We start from the raw sequence: 9,133 nt of genomic DNA, 5'->3' as shown, positions 1-9,133 counted from the left end.
TGCATGATATTTATATCATTTATTGGAAAGGTGTGTGTGTGTATGTGTGTGTGTGTGTGTGTGTGTGTGTGTGTGTGTGTGTGTGTGTGTGTGTGTGTGTGTGTGTGTGTTTGCGTTTGTTTGTTAGTGTGTGCGATATAGGTAGTAGTTCATCGCGACACAAATACGCGTGTCAGGTATCATGACGAATAGACCGTAGTGGTAATTACGCACACGAATAACATGTGTAAGTAGAAATGGCAAGCGTTAAAAGTGTACAGTTGTCTTTTATTTTTCTAGACAATATGTACAGTATTATGAAGTTTAGTATGAGTTGAAAATCAAAGCGTCGACAATCTCAATATATGCACGAAGAGAACATGATACGTTTGGAATTTGTAGTTGAATGGTACCTGCATAGTTCACCCAAATGTATTGATATGTTATTGTCAATGTATTCCGTGTCTACAGGTTCTCAAGAGTATTATTTTTAATGTTTTCAGTACTGCTAGTAAAACTGTTTAAAAAAAGGTATGGTACCTCTCAAAGGATTATGAAGTCCAGTCCGCTGAGAGATTGTTATCATACTCTCAATTTTTGTGGGTAGTCCGAACCTTTTGGGCTTGGTAAGGACGCTCATTAGTAAAAATCCAAAGGCCGCTACCAGCCTTTATGTGACACATGTTTGGATCTAGCCCATAATGTCCACATGTGACTGTCTAGTACATACGTTGAACAGCACTACAGTCAACTAATGCCAGAGACCTACTGACTTAAGCTGAAGTGAAGTTCTCAAAGATCATTTCGTAGTTCTCAAGTCGTTACATCGAGCCTGTATGGATCTGAACACTGTTTTAAAGAAATCCTTAGGCTCTTCAAGTTCATTGTTATCCCAAATAAACTCTCTCTGCTTGCTCTGTGTTCAAACTCTGAGTGGTAAGATGCATAATATAATAAATCTTATTATTTTGAAAACTATTAAAGCAAGTTGAGTTTGTCTTCTTTTCGCTTTATCATACGCCTCACTTCGGTTAAAGTGTCAACCGTTGCGAAAGAATATCTGTATCCTTCTGGGCGTTAGTTAGTTAGCGTCTTGGAATCTTGTCACACTAGTCTAATATACACCACTGTAGATATTCGTACCCCATTCTATCACGCCTGTTTTATATTAGACTAGTGCTAGCAGGGAAAACTCTTAGTTACTGTTGTGTCATGGTGGGGAGTGTTTGTTTTAGTAAGATTTTTACTGCGCTCGCAACTGCATAAGATCATTATATGATTATAGTGCCAAACGGTGGATGTCAACAGAGAAATCCAAATGGAAAATCGGGCTTACTCTGCTCACCTCTCTAGCCTCAACAGCACAAAGTCTGCTTCGATTATCAAGGCACCCAGGAAATAGCAGTTCACAAGAGAGTGACAAACATACAAAAAGAAGTAGAGGAAAAATGATGATAGCAAGGATGAGGAAAAAAAAATAGCAGTTACCCTTATGTTGTTCCGGCACAGCATGAGCATAACATTGATAAATCAGCCAATTTACAGTTCTACTGTGCTTAAGAACATGTTAATACCCCCCGCCCCTTGGGGAATGGCCGAAAGACACTACAGTCAGTAGCACTGCCCTGGTGGGAGGGGGTGGGGATCGGGGGTGTTTACCACCACAAACCGTAATTTATAAAGACAAGACAGTAACCAACCTAAAAGAGACACTTATTTTTCTGATTCTGAATAAAGATTTTTCTCTTAGTGAACTGTGTAAAGGTATAAGAGGTAATGCTGAGAAAACAAGTAGACTTGTTGGTCGCCACTTTGCAGGGTTCTGGTTTCGAGCTAGGCTTAACTTGTTTTTGCTCAAAGACACATTCTAGTGACCACCTTGACGCCACAGCCATACTTCTGGTCTCAAACAGTGCTTTAAATTGCATATCATTATGATTTTTTTCTCTCTCTTTTTTCTCTCTTTTAGCTTCATATGATTAAAACTAGATTCTATGACATTATGTTCTCCTTTGAGCTCGAATTTTAGCTTTGTATTGTTGACAGAGTTTTCATGCTAACCTTTAAAAAGCTCATGTGTTTTAAGACACTAAAAAGAAGCCTTTTTACATATCAAATTGAATTTACTAACCACCCAACTTTGCTGGTTGCTGTAGCTCACTTCTTCATCAAATTGACCATAATTTTTGTCTTTCGCTCTGTAGAAAAGGTACATAACTCTTGCAGAGTGTTGGTGCCCATACAAGTATACATCAGTTGCTTCCCTGAATGAGGTCAGCCGGAAAGGTTAAAACAATTCAGCACAGTTTACATAATAATTATTTATTAAGTCTGTACGTGCTGAGTGGAACGTTTGAGGTCTGATTTATCGGCTTGTATTGCTTATACTTTTCAATTTCAGTTTTGGAGTATCTTAGTTTGTCAGTAGAGTTGCTTCTGATTGTGACTCGCTGAAAGCTAAATTACTTCCAACAAAAGACTACTTTTGTATAGAGTGAAATACGTTGAACACTGTCTTGAAGCTTTATATTTCAGTTTACATCCATTGAAATTTTAGCTAGTGTCGTGGAGTTTAACAAGTTTTAAGGACACGTATTCGGTCTTGTTGGTGTCATTTTGGAGTATGGTAAGTATGGTCCTGATACAGATATCCATAGGTCTGTTCTTTGATTATCAGGCCCAGTAGTTTTATGCAAGAAAAATTCTGAAATTATGCAAACTGAGCATAAAAAGTGAAATTATGCCATTCTGTTAATTTTAACAAAGAATGATAAAGGAAAATAATCAGAATTTATGCAAATAATGATCAAATTTTGCTAATTTATGCGGGGTGCATAAATGCACGGGGACAGGATTATTCAGGAAATTTTCAAAGCTCTCAATCTATGGGAGAATAGAAAATGAATTTGGAGGTTCCGCTTCGTATCCTTTACTGTGTTGAAAGCTGCGCTAAACTCATGCTACACCAAGCCAGTATTAAAGCTGTTATGTCAAGATTTCACAAAGCTTCGCCGTTTGATAGCTATTCTAGAGTGAATTCCTATCGTGTTAAGAAGGATATTATCTCAAGGAGAAATTCGAGCATAGCGAAGATGGCCTACAGTACCCACCAGGCTTGTTAACGCGAGAGAGAGAGAGAGAGAGAGAGAGAGAGAGAGAGAGAGAGAGAGAGAGAGAAAGAGAGAGAAAGAGAGAGGGGAGAGAGAGAGAGAGAGAGGGAGAGAGAGAGAGAGAGAGAGAGGGGAGAGAGAGAGAGAGAGAGAGAGAGAGAGAGAGAGAGAGAGAGAGAGAGAGGGGGGGGGGAGAAAGAGATTAGCAGGGGAGACAGATATAGGTAGTTAGGAAGGCAGGTAGCTAGATACGTAAGTAGGTAGATAGATAGAGCTTGGACGGAGTAACTATATAGGGAGAGGCCCTAACGTTGCGTCGCCCGCTCAACAGTTCCAACCAAGTTGAAGCCGAAAGGGCGGAGCTTATCGGGCCTGCCGCCATCTTTGTAAGTTCAAAACAATGCAGCGTACGCAGCGTAATCTCCTTTCAAAACAAGCTGCTCGGACTCCATTGTCTCTCAAAATTTCTTTGTCAATGTTAATTACAGCATTATAAGCACTCACGTACAGTTGTAATGTAATAAGGATGTTAACAAATCTTACTTGCATCAAATTACCAGCTCATTTAGTCGAATATTTACAGTAATACGTGTACTATGTATACACATTGTGATGGTAAGATATTCTGTTTTACATGTTTTAGAGACGAAATTGGGATAATAAGGATCAAAACAAAATTATAAACGGGATGATAACATTTGCTGAGTTTTTGGTAGTCGAACTTCATTATTTTTACAAAAAACGAAGACTTCTTGATAGTAACAATATAATAAGGACAGCAAGAAATCTTACTTGCATCAAATTACCAGCTCACTCAGTCGAACATTTGGTAATACATGTACTATGTATACACATTGTAACGGTAAGATAATTTTTAAAAACTTGTTTTAGAGAAGAAATTGGGATAATAAGGATCAAAACAAAAATATAAACGGGATAACAAAATTTGCAGACTTTTCGGTCATAGAACTTCATCAGTGCAAAATGATGTCATCACTGACATTATTTTTACAAAAACGTAGTCTTCTTGACTTAAACTTACAACAGAATATATTTCTAACAAATTTGAAAATGATTACACAAAAGATGGTAGTGAGGGTGGGATGGGATGTGCGAAGAATGAGGAAGGAGAGGGCAAGGCAGATAAGAGTGAAGTATGATGGTGGAAATTACCCCCCCCCCCACACACACACACAAAAAAAACAAGAATAAAACAGCCCCCCCCCCCCCCAAATAAAGCGAGGAGGGAGGGGCACCCTTTAAAACACCAAGACACTTTATCTAAATTTTACAAAATACTGTTAAGGGTATTGAAAAATTAATAGAGAATTTGAAATGATAGGCTTATAATAATAAGATTTTCAAAACAGATTGCACTAATTTATGACATTTCACTCTTGACAATGTCACATCCCATGTACAGACAGACGACACATGGCATCAAAAATGTTATTCACACACCAAACACACTTCAATGACATTCTTTGAAGGCACTGTCGAACCTCCGACGAGACTTAAAAAAACAGCAAGGAATTTACTTTTGACACATTGGAGTCAACAAAGGCACCGATGCAGGTTTCACATTTTCAAATGCTTTGTCAACCTTAACAACACAAAACCAGCAATGTAAGCAACATGCAGAGCAAATTGACAAGTATGCTAGAGTAGATCTAGGCACATACGTGCAGTTATCATCATGGCAAACTGAATTTTCTGAAATCTTTTTTCATTCTGTTTTTACTGTGAGATGCATTTACGGCTAAATCAGAAGGCACTTCGTCATCAAGTTCAGTGCCATTGCTAGAGACTGATATTTTTTAAAACATTTGGTAGGAAATTTTGAATTTTGCCTGGGTGGCGACCGAAGCCTACTCTTATCGATTTTAGACCACCAAGGGACCTTTAATTTGCGCAATTTGCATACGCGACCTCCGAGATTTTTTCGCCCTTGTCCGAGAAGGCTAGGGGTAGATCTTTCCTACCAGAAGATCAGGGGTGTGGCTGAAAGACAGAGGTAAGAAGGAGCCAAGGAGTAGCAGTAGAAAGGCTGCAGAAAGAGTCCGGAGCCCTGAGGAGGTAGGGGCAGAAAGTGGAGGTGAAAGCAGACGAAAGAGAAAGTAGAATTTTAGAGAACAAAAGTTTTCCCTCACTACTCGGATTCGAACCCAGGACCTTTGAATGAGAGGCCCACCGGACCCGAACGCTACGCAAACTGCCATTCCGTTGACACTAAGTTTACAACTGAGAGAACTGAGCTGATCTCACAAACATGGCCGACCGTCGTCTGCAGCGGCTTCACGTTACGCGACTCGCGGCCTCTCCTATTAATAGTTCCTCCAAGAGATAGAGAGCCAAGCACTGAGTGCCAATGTGAAATGTGATTCACTGTTATAAAGAGTACAGGTAGTTGGACACTGACATTAGTCACATTTGTTTTCATTTTTTCTTTTTTTATGTTTTGGTCTATAGTTGGCTTGTTCCATTTTTATCCATTAATACCATTTTATCAGAAACGCTGTAACCATGCATTACAGACACATTTAAAACAGCCATACATGGAAAGAACAGCAGTAGTCCATAGTATTAACAAAAGAAAGAGGCAGTATTCTCTAGCGTTTTGCTTGTGACTAGTCTCCTTTCCCTCTAGGCTTCAAATGATTTGCAGCCCGCTGAAAATGATCTAATCGTGATGGAGGATTGCCTAGCTTAGTACTTTGCCGTTAGTGCCAACTTAGCTTGTGCGGAACATCTCATTAGTTTAAAAAGATAAGATGCTGGATAAATTACTGTTATTCTATGGAAGAATCAAAATGAAGTCTTATCTGCCGAAGGCAAAGAATTTACCCAAGCTAACAGTTAAATCGCCGATTAATTACTTACGATCGACCAACACCGACCAAAGAACGCAAACCCTGAGCGCGTTAAAAATGCAAGCTGTAATACGTTAACAGTAATTGCGATCTGACTAAAGATGTAAAATCTAATGCAAGCTATCTCCTTAATCTAAAAACATAAATGACATGAACTGACCTTTGAAAAATATTAAAAGAGAGGTAATCTGACGTTATAACTGTGATCTTCATAATTATGTTTTACACCCCATTGGCAGAATTTAGATTTTATTCATGAGGCGGGTCCACAATTCACTTGAAGGTTTCAAGCTTCCCTTTAACTAATTAAATATAATGTCGCCATCTGGAGTGAAGAAAACAAGGAAAGTCTGAGAGGTTGCTTTGAATGTGCGAATTAGAATGTTTTAAAAGATTCATGTAACAATATAGATGAAATTGTATGTGAGACTACGGCTGGTTACATCAGGTTCTGTGAAGATCTACATTAATCTAAAAAAGAAGTTATGGGTTAGCAAGGACTAAATGAAATATTAAATGATGAGAAGAAGGCATTCAAATTGAAAGACCGAGACAAATTAAACAACAAAGAATATGTTATAGAAAAAACAACAACAGAGTGGAAGCATGTTTACAAAGAAAAGTTAGAACAACATTTCACTTCTTACAACACAAAAATGACGTGGCAATGTTTAAAAACTGTAATTGGAGACGCACCTTGACGGACAAACAGTCCTACACATGACACCGACCCTAGTCAATATGTAAACAAACTGAATTCTTTTTACGCTCGTTTTGACAACCACGACTTCTCCGACCAACTGACAACTGTCAAAGAGACGATTCAAAATGACCGCACAGACGACAACAACACAGACGAAGACTATGGCAAGAGCAGCAAGGAAATTTTTGTTGTTAATTGTAAAAATGTCAAGAATATGTTTAATCGTCTGAAAACTCACAAAGCGACTGGACCATTTGGAGTAAAAAGTAAAATTATTATTAAAAAAAACAAAACAACGTATTCTACTCATAATTATTATTAAAAAATTAAAAAATGCATTCTACTCATTTATCTCCCATTTATACTGTTATTTTCTAAACGTCCTTGAAAGAACAAAAATTACCACTCTCGTGGAAATGCTCTGATATAATCCCTGTCCCAAAGAAACAATCACAAAATTTGAATGACCTGTGGCTTTAACATCAGTCCTTATGAAATGTTTAGAAAAACTGGAGGGGGCTCTCGTGGCCTAGGTTAAGGTGTTGGCCTCTCATTCAAAGGTCCCGGGTTCGAATCCGGGTAGCGACCGAAACATTTTCTTCTCGAATATTGTCTCCTGTCACCTCCTTTTCTGCTCTCTAGAAATTCTGTCGTCTGCTTTTGTCTCTTCTTTCTGCTCCACACCCCTTCACCTCATTTGCCCCCTCCTTTGGGCTCCTGACTCTTTCTGCAGCCTTTCTACTGCTACTCCTTGGCGCCTTCTTACTGCTGTCTTTCAGCCGCACCCCTGATCTTCTGGTAGGAATACTTCTCGGACAAGGGCGAAAAATCTCGGAGGGCCCGCGAGCAAGTTGCATACGTTAAAGATCCCTGTCATGGTGGTCTAAAGTCGATAAGAGTAGGCTTCGGCCACCACACGGCAAAATTAAAAATTTCCTACCAACTAAAAATGGTAGGTACGTCCCGCGCGCTCATACGACCTTATGCAATAGCGAGCGCCGTAAAACACTTACCCCCCCCCAAAAAAAAGAAAACAAGAAGAAGAAAAACTGGTTCTGAAAGAACTGAAGAAATCAACAGAAAACATACAGGACAACATACAATTTGCCTATCGTGCCAGGAGGGGCGTAGAGGATGCCATTCTCGTGTTTTTAGATAACATCTACAAGCACATAGACACACCAAGAAATTACTGCAGGATACTTTTTTGCTGATTTTTCATTCACTTTCAACACAGTCCAACCCCACTTAATGGTTTCAAAACCAATTGATATGAACATAAACAAAAACATTATAGCTTGGATTCTTGAGTTCTTAATTAATAGACCTCAATACATAAAAGAAAATGCTGTAAAATCCGACCTAGTATTGTAATTTTCACGGACGAACACCGTGCGCCCCAAGGATGTGTAATCTCCCTTGTCTTGTTTACGCTCTACACCAGCGACTGTACTTTTGATAACAAAATCATCAAACTAATACAATTTGCTGATGATTCCACTCTACAAGGCCTTATAACGACAAATGAAAATGAATACAGGGACGCTGTAAATGTATTTACAAATTGGCATGACAGCCACTTCCTTTTACTAAATGTAAAAAAGACAAAGGAATTAATAATAGACTTTAGGGTTTAAAAAAAACAACAACCAATTGCAACCACTATTTATTAAAGATGAGGAGGTGGAGGTGGTAAGCTCTTACAAGTATCTTGGAATAACCATTGGTTACAAGCTTGACTGACATCCCCACGCTGCTCTTGTGCATACAAAAGTAAATCACAGAAGTTTTCGTGTTAATAACAATATCATGTGCCTTTTATACCATTCTGTGATTGAAAGCGTGCTGTTATTTTGTATTTGCTGCTAAGCTAGGAATTGTAGAGTGAAAGATAAAGAAAAATTCGGCAGAACCATTAAGAAAGCCAGCAATATCTCTGGATTTGATTTGATTAGAATTAATTGATGAAATGTATAACACCACAAGCATAAAAAAGATATGTACCTCTAAAAACAAAGAACGAAAGATATAAATGAAGGGTTTTTTTTACCATCTAGCATTTAAGGCTATTGTCAGAATAAACATTAGTGAGTACTGCTCTTTGAGTATTTATCTGTAGCTCTAAAGGTCTTGTAATTAAATTCCTGCATATTGGAATGATGCATCTGATTTGATATACATTTTGTCAGCTTTAGTTCTCTTTGAATATTGAATTTTAATGAAAGAAATATATAATTTAAATTTCTATGTATACCTGCATGTGTTTTTACGGTCCTGTACACTACAGCCAGGAAAATATTCACTCTGGGATAATAAAGTATTGTCTTATCTTATCTTATCTTATCTTGTCTTAACCTTTCTAAGCTCAGTAAGATCACCCTTTGCGATTTCAGCCTGCCCCCAGTTGACACCTCCACGACCCGATATTTCTTTATTTCCCATTCACCTACTTTCTTTTCTCGCTCAGTCCT

This window comes from Aplysia californica, unplaced genomic scaffold (assembly GCF_000002075.1).
Source record: "Aplysia californica isolate F4 #8 unplaced genomic scaffold, AplCal3.0 scaffold00057, whole genome shotgun sequence".
In the NCBI taxonomy this organism is placed as follows: Eukaryota; Metazoa; Mollusca; class Gastropoda; order Aplysiida; family Aplysiidae; genus Aplysia; species Aplysia californica.
The sequence above is the reverse complement of the archived record's forward strand: the minus strand, read 5'-3'. Positions refer to the sequence as shown.